Source organism: Indicator indicator, chromosome 10, assembly GCF_027791375.1.
Source record: "Indicator indicator isolate 239-I01 chromosome 10, UM_Iind_1.1, whole genome shotgun sequence".
In the NCBI taxonomy this organism is placed as follows: domain Eukaryota; kingdom Metazoa; phylum Chordata; class Aves; order Piciformes; family Indicatoridae; genus Indicator; species Indicator indicator.
In genome coordinates, this window is record NC_072019.1 from 10,200,234 (window position 1) to 10,212,780 (window position 12,547).

Sequence of the window (12,547 nt, forward strand, 5' to 3'; positions counted from 1 at the left end):
AGTTTAATAATTTAATCATTGAAAACTATATCTTCCTGAAGAGCAAAATTAGATTAAAATTTTGAATTTCTATATGTGAGACATCAACAGTAGTAACTCAGTAATATCTATTTCTACCATTAAACAAAAATTGCAGAATAGTTGTGATTGCATCTAACATCTCAAGATAGTTGTATGTCACATTGCAACAACTTGAAATGATATTTTGCCATCCTGTCTTTTGAAACCATTTGCATTCCTTTACATACACATATTGGGAAATATCTATGTCTGAGTTTCAGAGCCAGACGTAAAACCAATTCCAGAATATTCGGCTTTGCGTGGGAAAAATGACAGATGAGATGTCAGAGGCTGGGATGGTCTCAATGCTTGTTGCTGTGCAGGTGGGAGCTGTGAGTCCTGAGTGGCCTGCCTGGCCTCTGTCCCTACAAGGGTCAGATCCTTCCCTGTCTGCCAGCCATGCTACAGCACCCATGGGCTGGGTCAGGAACAGCACCTTGGGCAAAGTAGCATGCAAGAAATGCATAAAAGCAAAAATATTAGTGCTTTTCTGACCATGTGATCACTGTGCACAATTAAGGTGTCTATCTCCATCAGATTAATTCATAATTATTCTTTCTTACTCATGGGCCCAAATAAAGCAAAAGCCCAATACGACCTCCTCTAACCTTATCTTACCCATTTGAGTGGTTAAACTTCCATTCACAACAAAAAACTTGGATTTCCAGGCTAAGTCTTTTCTGTGCCTTCCAGAACTGTGGTCCTGATCTATAACAATACAATCAAAAAATAAAGGTATAAACATATTTGAAGGGTTTTTTAATTGGTTTTTTTGTTGTTGTTGTTCATCTCATAGCCAAGTGCCGAAACCAGGCTGTCCAGAAAAGCTGTGGGAACTCTGTTCTGGAGACACTGAAAAGCTGGCTGGCCCTGGCCAAGCTTACCTACATGGCTCCTGCTCTGCACTGGGGCTGACCAGAGAACCTCCAGAGGTGTTGTCCAACCTAAATTACTCTCCCTGCAGTTAAACCTTTCCTCTTAACAGAGCCTCCTTCCCTCCTAGCTGAGGCATAGCTTGGATAGAAGGAATGAAGTTCAGCTGAGCAGAACACCAGCACCAGAATCCCCAGTAAAATTCTGCATGGGCACTACAGCTCCACGGTACTTCAACTGATGTTATCAGGAGGTTAGCTGTGCCACCAGCAAATGTATGCCTGAAGCAAAGGGCATGCAGTGAAGTCTGGAAGAGATGATCTGCACCATTAAAAAACAAGCACTTAGATAAGATTCAAAACAGCTAGCAGATGAACACAGCTTTTCCTGCAAGATCAAGTTGTTGTAGCCTTTTCCAACTAAGCAAACAAAAGAAGCCTACACCTACCTTGACTGTCATCTTCACACCTGCAGCTTTCCCTCCTGTTCTAATGGGAGAACAGATTCCTCCTCTTACCTGTGCCTTAAATTGTCTGAATTATTTCCTTAATGAATAACAATTTATTTACTCAAAGTGTGTAACTTTTAGCAAGTTCATCTTACTTAGGTGGCATTTTTGGAAATTTTTGTTCCTTGGGTATTTCCTGTAGCAGTTCAAACACTACAAGTAGAGAACAGGTACTAGCCAGAGTGAGGATCAAATCCAGCAAAGAACTGGAGTACTGACATCTGGTATGCAGTGTGGCCTTCTCCCATGAGTATAGCTTTGGTAACAAAAGAAAATTCAACATCATTGTGTTTTCTGTATTGCTTCACACAGTATTTTCTTCATGTTCTGTATGGTTTCAAATGTTAGCTTAAGCATTTAGATTATTCCTGTATCCAATGGGCCCACAGGAAATAGCTCAGTGAAAAGCTGCCAATAGTCAAGTCTATAAACATAGTTTGATCTGTATCTTAGAAAATTGTTTCCATTCCAAACTGTGGTTACAAAGCACTTTTTCTTGTTGGCAGCTGCATTTTTTTTTTTAATCCCTATGCATCCTGTGTTTGCCCAACAGAGTTGCCATTAATCACACAGAAAAAAAACCCTGCAGATAAAATAACATTAGGGATCTGGCTGGAACTAACTTGAGCCAGTGGAGTAAAAGTCAAAGCTGAGCTTTTGTTTTCAGATGAGCCTGTTTTCTTCAGGAGCTGCAAAGCACATGGTGCTGAATATAAGTCCTTATACTCAGACTTCTAGAAAAAGTAATAGCTACTTCAAGAGGATAAGACTAGAGCTTGCATCAACTTGAAAAGGCTTTTTAGGAGACTGTCAAATATTTAGGATCAGTTAAACAGCATGACTTCAAGCAAATAGAAGGCAGTATTCTTCTGAAGGTATGAAGAGAAATGGTTTTAGATTTTTTTTTTCATTAACAGGCTGAGAATTTGCCAATTGCTTCATCTTTTCTGAGTTGATGACATGAGAACTGTAAATGACTGCACAAGTAAAAGGTCAAACTTAAGTTGTAAAAAAGATGCGCTGATGAGAAGGATATCCCTGGTGAAGAAGTTGATGCTTAGGGTGGCAATGTTTGGGCACTGAATGATGAAATGACATAGATAAATGATTTCTAATAAAAGACTGACAGATAAACTTTACAGCCTTGCTGACAGTTTCAGAGGTCAACTTTGCCTCAGCAAATGCCATGAAGAAGCTATGCTTTCCTAAGTACATGGGCATTCATTTCTGTACAAACTCAGAGACTGGTTTTGAACTGTTCCGGCCTGATTTTGGAAAATTCCATCCCTCATAGCATCTAAGACCTGCTCCTGCACCTGAAATAAAAGTTACATATTAATTTAGGATGTAACTGTGTAAAGATATACTTTATTTTACTTTAGTGGGATTCATTCATACGAGTAAAACTAAAAGTCTGGAAATCTGAGTGAGCCTCCTTTTCATTAAAGCTTAGCAAATCACTGTCTTTCTTCTCTCAAGACCTGTCACAGACAGGGAGATAAAGTGACAGCTATAGGACTAAAGCAGATGACAACTGGGAACAGGAAGCATTTGAATGCCCCAATAAAATCTATGAGCACTCTTTTTATCGAAAGCATCTGCCTTCCTGACACTGGAATGGCCTGAGTAAGAGTCCCACGAAATTCTATCAGGCAGCTAATAGCTGGGTGCATTATCTCCAGCCTGCCAAAAGAAAGATCTCCCTCAGATGCAGACATCACTACAGTCATCCATACCTTTTTTACCCCAGACCCTATTTTGAACTGGCCAGCTGAAGCTTCCCAGAGGATCCAGAATCCAGCTGTCTATCTTCTCAGGGAGACAAACCAATGGGAGAATAAATAATTTAGATTTTGAACTTGAGGAGGTTGCTAGACAACAGGCTGGACAAAGCTGAAGGTGTTCATTACCAAATGGCTTCACCATCTGCTCCCTGGGCTCTGGAACCATTTGCAGTTAGGATTGCATATTTTAAAAGCAAATTTTAGAGACTCCAAGAGCAGTCAAGTGTTTGGCTCAGAAAACTGACTCCCTTCTAGAATGCATCCTTGCCAGAAACCTTCTTAATCCAAAATTGCTTTAGTAGGCACTGCTGTTAAGATCTTATACCTGACGCACCACACCTGCATTCCTGTTGCCTGGCCATGGCCAACCGAACCTGGGGCCCTCTCACAAAGGGGTAACAGACCTCTGAGAAGCCACTGACACCACCAGTTCCTCTTTGACTCTTGTGGCATGGGCCTCCTGGGCTCTGGCAATATGACTCATAGCATCAGGATGGTTGCTACCCTGGCTGTCTGTGAAGTGCTGAGTGTTGCTCCCAGTGTCATTGTCAACTTGTCCTGTTAAGCTGTAATCAAAATTAGACAGGAGAGGATTTTAAGAACTGTGTACAGTTAACCTAGATTCAAAGGAGCAGTGTGATGGAAATACTTCTGTTCATAGCTATCAGGTAAGTTTAGCAGCTGGAGCATTCACAGCTCTGACATCTGTTTAAACAAAGCACAGAAGGAAGACAGTAGTTAATGCTTTTTAGTATTGCATTCTTTTTTTATGTTGGTGTTTTTCTTTTTAGAGAGTGAAAGCTAACATCTCTATGAGCTTTTCTGAACATGTCATTGACCTTCAGGGCTGTCATTACCACCTCTGACTGCAATCTTACAGCATGCCACTGCTATGGTAGGATGCCAGCCTTACTGAAGATATGCTAAAAATACCAAAGTATTTTGGATATGAAGAATCCAAAGTATTACCCATACAGTAAAAATAGTTGGTATCGTGACCATCATCACCATTAACTTTTGGTAAGATGGAGGCAAAACCAAAAGATTCTTAACATTCCACCTTTGTTGAAGAGAAAGTAAACACCAACAAAGAGGGAAACAGGTTCGAGTTTATGCTCAAAACCTTAGGAAATTCTCTGTGAAAGAACTGAAATCAGTAAATAAGCATTTGTCTATTTTGCCCTATCTCTTTAGGCTAGAACCACATTTGTGGCCCTGCTGTTTCTGCTCCAGGAGGGCAGGGAAGAAATAAGAGTTCTCACCAACCTCTGCCTGTGGTGCATCTTTCTCCTTGGCTTCACGCCTTCACAAAGTCTCTGCCATCATTCAGTCTCCCATGGCATTTTGATATTAATCCAAATGTAACATATGTGAATCTCACCCCCTAATTAGCTGGAGCTGTCAGCTTTTTGAGCTGTTTTCTGCAACAGTCACTGCTAATATCATACAGGAGAGCTGTACCAACTGACACAGCAGAGCCAAGGGTCTGCCAGTCCCCACAGCAGTGTTCAGGAGATCTTGCAAAGTACATCCATGATAAATCAGATTATGCACAGGGTTCTAAAACCTGGTGCATATGCAAGATTTATTTATGTAAAATTCTGCAAAGCTTAAACACTGTAAGAAGAATATACTGAATGGCTTCTGTTTGCCTATTCTGTTTGCCATGTGGTTAGGAAGCATTTCCAGCTATTAACCCACATGTTAGTCAGCAGTTCTACCTAGTTATGTCTCATGTGATGTATTTGTGTCATGTCCCACCACTCTTCTGTGGCTGCTCAGAATATGGCACATGGTCCTAGGTGGCATCCCTTCCTATGCAGCCTAACAGACCCCACAGCTGCCCACTAGGCAGAGGTGACACCACATGCTGGCACAGGGACTGTCAGCTACTCCTACATGGATTCCTTTGAGTTTCTAGGAATATATTACTGTATATTTTGTATTATAATTTTATATATATATATATATGCAATTTAATCTTTCACATAATTGAAAATCCATTTACTTTTAATTTCTGAATATTTTCAGAGGGGGAGTGGAAAGTCCATCTATCTCAGCTGGTTTCAAGTTGACCAGAAAGGCTACAAAGGCTTTTGTCCTTTCTCTAGTGGGCCCTTAGAGTAAGGACACTCTTCAGGTGAGATTTGTTATTGAGAAGTGTGAGCTATTGAAAATATTAAAAATATTTGCATTCTTACTGGACAGAAGCACCACTTCATTCTAATCACTTCTCTACTTTTGTTTCCAGCCTTGCCAGAGCATAATCTCTGTAACATCCACAAGAAAGACACACAGCACTTTAATACAACAAATTTCAGGCTGATATCACAGTGGTGGGGATCCTGAAAGGCCAGGTGTATTTACTTGATTATCTCCTTGTTTTCAAACTAGATTCTTCCTTGTTTAACTCTCCCTCTCCAACGTTACTACGTGTGACTAAAATTTGTTTCCTACATGCCATATTATTCTCCAGAAAAACAAGACACAACAGTATGTAAAACCCAAGTATTTAAAGTTAAACTTCTCAGGGTTTTACCCTGAGCTGTAAAATCTAAAATGATTGATGTTTTTTTTAAATCTACTTTGGGATGGATATGATTTTTTTTTTAATCTACTTTTGGATGGATTTAAGTTTGTGTGTTTTCAAGCACCGGTTTCTGCTTTGAAACGTCAGTGTTTTTCCACTTTTGTCTGGCAAATTCCCTTGTCTATATAGAAAAGAAACACAGCTAAACAGGACATACTGCGTGCAAAACCAGAATTTGCATGGGAGGGACAAGGGCAGAGGGAAGTCTGAAACTAAAATTACTCCAGCTGGCTTTTTCAAACTGTTTCCAAGGTGACAGAAACCCCTTTATTGCAAGGTTGCTCATTTACCTTGAACAGTTGCCAGAATTTTTATGTAATTTTTAGTTTTACAGAACTAAAATTATCCCTCTCCTTCTCAAAATAAAACTCAGTCAACCAAACACAACAAAACAGAACTTAACCGCATAGTGGCTTCTGTCTTTACGATTAGCAACAAACTGAAATCAGGTCAAATTATCAAGCTGACAATTCTAGCATCCCTTTGGAATACACATCCCCAAATAGCACACTCTCATCACACATACAGTTAATCCAGTTTCACAGGCTAAATTCAGTGCTAAGAGCCTGTTACAAGTTTGCAGCCTTCCTGAGCTGGTGCACTATGCCCTTATGTGATAGACAGGACCCTGTCTAGGCATCTATTGGCAGGTTGTGAATGGAAAAACTTGGGGGGACACACACAAAATATGCTCACTACTAAGTATATAGGGGAAAAAAGAACCCTAAGCAAACACCAAAGATTGCTTGCTGCATTGCTCTATAAACAGCCTCAAAACTGATGCTTCATTTCAGCAACACTACTGGTGCAAAAGAAAGCTGATGGTTTGTTAGCTGCAGTATTAGGTCTCAGAGCTTTAACACCTAGATATCACTAACACTTTGTCAAAACCCTCTTTTGTATGCCATATTTTCATTCTTTTTGGACAAAACCCTGTAATTTTTCCCCCAGTCCTGCCCTTTCCTCCTTATTAACATCCTGCACTCAAAGAAAACACTCAAGAAAACTTGACTCAGAGTCATCGTCCACCGCTACTTTGCCTGCCTCTGAAACATAAGAAATTAATTAATGCTCCAAGCCAGCATTTCTTTTCCTTTCTAAACAGCCAATGGGTTTAATGAAGATCCTTAAGTATTTACCTGAGCAACACCAGAGAATGATGCCCTTCGTCTCCTGTCTTCCCCTCAGTGTTTCACTACTGTTACTCTGTCACAGCTGAGCTTACTGCAGGAGTTTGACATGTGCCATGACACAGCTCCATGGAAGATTCATTTACTGAAGAGGAACTTAACTATCTCTAAACTTCACATCCACTGCAGTCCTCACACATCTCTTTCCTTGTCCTTGGAAGGGCTTTGCCTGTAATGCTCCCATGGCCCTGAGCTTTGCCAAGCTCATGAGCGGAGCCCTCTCTAGATTGCTAAAATGTGTTTATCAGTCTTTTTAACAGTTAGCTAAACCAGTTTTAACTGTCAGCCCTCTCTGAATGGAGACAAGTTTACTGATCATTTTGACAGAAACCTGTGTCTCCACGATTCAATGTGCACAAGCAGGCAGCAGGCACAGTTGGTCCCACTGTCTGCCCCCACCTCCCCTGCCCAGCCAGCAAGATCCACCTTGTGACTCATTAAAGCATCAGGGTCTCCAGTGAAGTTTCTGGTTCCACACATCATTTCAGAAACAGAGCAGCTGTTATGGATGGACATTAGGAAGGACCCCTTCCCAAGGACACATTTTCTTTGCTGCTGATAGGCATGAACCCCATTACTGCCTGTGCTCAGTGCCATGGCTGCTGCTGCCTTAGAAATCAGCATCATCTGAAAAAGCAGCTGCTCTTCCCAGGTATCAGTGTCTCCTACAGATGTGGCTGACGCTTGGCTTTCACCATTTAGAAGCCCTCATGTAGTCATTAGAGACTAGAGCCAGGCAAGAGAGCCAACACCAAAGTAAGCATTGATTTCTTGTGCAGAGGCAAATGCAGTAATGACCACAGGGCTGGGACTGGAGTGATGCAGGTGCTCAGCAGAGGAGCAGAGTGCACAGCAAGCAGGATGCAAGTGCACAATCACTCTCACACTGGCTGTCCTCTCAGATAACATGTGACACATCAGCTCTTCCTGCTTCTCTAATTCAGGGTACTCCCCAAAAGCCCAAAATCAAACTAGTTGTTGTTCACTGTACCAAGTCTTGCCAGCACTTAGTGTGCAGTATTTAAGAATCACATTAGCAAATGTACCCAAAGCATCACAGAAAGGGGAATGGTGCCTTTTTCACAGCTCATTCAGCAAGCACTGCTGAGTCAGTTGTCCACTGCAAAATGCACAGAACATGGGCTCCGTGTTTCTGTCTGGAAAGTACATCCATCTCTGCTTGTCCATAGGAGATAGAAAGAGGGAAGCTCCAAAGGCTCTTAGCCCCAGCAGCAGAGGCAAGCTCCATCTTACTAATGCAGCTATGGCAACACAAATCTATGCATCTCAGGTGCTTTTAATATACCTGCTCTTCTGGCTTGCACTGTCAGATCCACATACTACATATATATATATATATATATATATGCACACACACACACATACATATATATGTATATACTTCTGGTTTTGTTTTTAATACATTTACAAATGTTAACCTGAAGGAGAATTTGCCTTTGCCTCTCAGCAAAGAGCATCTGGAAATGTTCAGTCTCCCTCTCCACCTTGCCCAAATGTCCTCAGGAAGAAATTAATATTTAAGACAACTGTATTGAAATTAAAAAATGTTTCTGTAAGGTGCTGGTGAAGAACTTTTTCCTAACATCCAATCTGAATCTACCCGCCTCCGGTTTTGCTCCATTCCCCCTAGTCCTATCACTACCCAACATTCTCAAAACTCCCTCCCCAGCTTTCTTGTAGGCCCCCTTAAGATACTGGAAGGCCACAATAAGGTCTCCTTGAAGTATTTTCTTCTCCACACTGAATAATTCCAACTCTCTCAGTCGGTCTCCATAGGAGAGGTGCTCCAGCCCTCTGATCATTCTTGTGGCAAGCTGAGAGGTCTGCCAGCAACAGTGTGGGTCCAGCTGGCTAGACTGGGGCAGCCAGTGGACTGGGTCACCTTGGAGAAGATGCATTCTAGCCTTATTTTAGTAACTTTCTATGAGAGAAGCTTATGAGTCCATGAGAAATTAGATAAATTAAACTTTTCAAACCAAATTAAACTTTTCAAACCAATTTCTTCCTCCCTTTCTTGTTTTTCAGAAATGAGGTTTCTTGAGTGCTCTGAAACTAACCATTACACTTTCAATCACAAGATGATAAAACTTTGAAACTCAATGATTATTTTGGACAAACTAGAAGTTTAGCATGACACTTAACCATGCCTTTTCATACTGATTTTCACTGCTTTGTTGCAGACAAACACACTTGACTCAATTTGCATTTGCCAAGTAATGTTTTCGCTGCAACCCATCTATGTAAGATTTTTTCAAAAATTAAGGTAACCTACCCAGAGAGCATTCAAAAATAATGTGAAACTTACAGTGCAAAATCTGTTTTAAAAGCTTTCATAATACTAAGAAAATATAGAGCAAGATATCAAGAAAGCAATCAAAACAGAAGCGTACTGTTTAAAGAGACACTTAATCAAGCATTATAAAGACAATCAGAAGAAAACCAGGGTTTACATTTTAAAGTAGAACTGCAAACAGAAACAAGCATTATGAGAGTAGTTAACAAAAGCACCCTCTACTGGAGTGGCACAGCTGAAAAGCCAGCAAATGTAGAATACAAGAGCTAGATTACTGCATGGCTTCATCTGTCCAATGCTCTGTTCGGCAACTTTGTCAATGGAGCAGCGCGTTTTTCTGCCAGCTACTTTACTGAGTCAATAGCTGTGCCATGAAGGCTGAGAAAAGGCAGGGAAATAAGAGATCATCAGCAGAAGGGTGAGGAAGATGCCTGGGATCCTCTCAAGGTCAGCAAAGAATTTATTTGCCCCTGGTTCTTGAGCCCTGAATTTACATATATACAGTCTGCATCAGGTAAGCCTCCCTGTTTCATCAGCATTGGAATCACTTAATGACATGAATTCTACTTATTTTCATATTGCCTGCTTGAGGTATCCACAAAATCACAAAGTCAACCAGGTTGGAAAGACCTCAGAGATCATCAAGTCCAACCTATTACCTAACACCTCCTGACCACTAACCCATGGCTCCAAGTGCCACATCCAACCTTTTTTTGAACACCTCCAGAGACGGTGACTCCAACACCTCCATGGGCAGCACGTTCTAATGGCCAATTACTCTTTCTGTGAAGAACTTTCTCCTCACCTCTAAACCTCCCCTGGTGCAGCTTGAGACTGTGTCCTCTTGTTCTGTCACTGGTTGCCTGGGAGAGGAGACCAATACCCACCTGGCTACAACCTCCTTTCAGGTAGTTGTAGAGAGCAATAAGGTCTCCCCTGAGCCTCCTCTTCTCCAGGCTAAACAACCCCAGCTCCATTATGCTTCTGTGAGGAAATAATGCAATTACTCTATTCATGCTATAATGATGTACTAATTCTATAGCACAGAACTCTCTGTGTTGTTTTAGGTAAGTCTGTGTGTTGCTCTATTTAGATACCTTGAAAAAATTAAGTTGGTAAGATGTAAACAATATTTCATTACTATGTCAAAGACCATGATGATGTGGCTTATTTAAGCTGTCAGAGAGATACAGCTTATTTACAGCTACCCAGGAGGTGTGCACAAGGGTTCCTGTGAGAACAAGTCACTGATGGTAAGCAAAACCTTAGATCTTGTGTAAAAATTAGTATTCCTAACTATTAAACCAGTATCTTTTCAAACAAGCCCTTGCCACTGCCAAACTTATAATTACATTAAATAATACAACTCTTCAAAACATTTCAGACAATATATAAGCTCTTAGTCTCACAAAATACATTTTTATCAGTTCTAAGGAAGGGATTTGTGCATTCCTTTGAATTACAATAGAAAGTAACATTTTTTCCTAGACCAGAAGAAAACCAGAAAAATGGTTTTTTTTGTAACCCCCTTTTTCGGATCTTCATTAAATAGTTGTGATCTTTATTATGAAAGGTGTTAAACCTGTCTCTCACATTACCTGGTCTGGTTCCCCAAGGCATCCCTTACCTCCCTGTGTCAGAGAAGTTAATTGTTTAACAAAACAGGACCCAAATGACTTTTGCTGGGAGCCTGCTGCTGGGGTAGGGGCAATGCTGTTGGGTTTGTTTGAGGAAAGAATGCTTATCCCTTCCCAGTAAGTCCTGTGGGTTAGGTTTAACTCCCCATTACACTTTCCTGGAGTTACCCTAAATTAATCCTATATTTGTTTATCTATCCATCTACAGCAAGAAAGAGGCAGTAGGAGAAGCTAAGCAAAGTGATGGGAAATCAATGTTGGCTCCAAAGGTCACCTTGTTAGAAGGTAGAGATAAACACAGAGTCCTCATGTTGCTGCTCAAAGCTACAGCAAAGATGCGATTTATCTTTTGAAGACGAAAGTATTCTAAAGATGAAGAACATTTCATCTTCTAAATGAAGACCACTGATAAAATTATTTGGCAAGGACAAAAAATATGCTTATCTCCATTCGTTGAATTCATTGCATTCTTCTGTCAATCCAGCTCCACAGGTTCTGGCTTCCCTGCTTTTTTTTTCACAAGTGCCCTGAAGAAAATCGTTCATAGGAACCAGCAGCACAAACCTGTTTCAGTCTCTGGCGTAACTCTGTCTCCCAGGTCTAACTGATCTTTGCACATTTCTATCAGTGACACAAGTTCTGTGGACTCTGATGACAACATTGGTTTCTTCTGTCTCTGATACTCTGCACATGAAGAACTACCTCACTGGAATCTCTGTCCCTCTGTTAATCCCACAGTTTCTTGGTTCCTAATTGTATGACTCAAGCTTTTAGAAAGCAACCCACTGTCACCACTGCTTGTCTTTGGAACAGAACCATTCCCTGAGATTCCCATGTCCCATGAAAAGCTTCCTGAGCAATGCAAACATGATTTTTCTTTCAGCAATTTTCTGGTATTTTACCAGCACTTTACTGAAATACTGCTTTTTCAGTCTTGACATTTTGAGACAGCTACAGGCTGCCTAGCTAATGCCACCTCTTGTCACATTGTTCTTCAAACTTCACCTTGGTCGATGCACACAGAAAATGCCTTTGGTAATACGAGAATCAGATTTCTTAGCAGAGCGCCTCCATTTTCTGAAGGGTTTTCTCAACACATCCCATGCTGGTCTTCTTCTTGCTAATTTTTTTCCTTTACAACTTTTGCACTCCTATGAATTATAGAGACAAGAGTCAGCATCTCCTCCTGAGCACACCTGGACAGCCATTTCCACTCTGCTGCTGCTAGAGCAATTAGCTTGGCAACAAGCTCAGCTCCATGGGCATTGGTACAATTCATGCTTGTGACTGGTACAGCCATTTGTCCTTGAAGGATGCATGCTTCAGCTTTAAACAGCTTCCATACTTCTGAGACAGTCATGCGTTCATCAAACCAACATCCAGAGCAAAAGCACAAATGTCTGTAAGCAGTAGCTAGAAGAGTTTGGGGAAAAAAAAAACCAGCAAGCTAAGACAAACAGGCCTGAGCCTTTTGAGCCTGGAAATGAATCCCAAATTGTATCCCACTGGTAACTGGAAGCATTACATCTGTTCATCTAAATTCTGCTATGCTTTTGCAAGATCAGCAAACTGGCAAATAAGCTTTGTCACC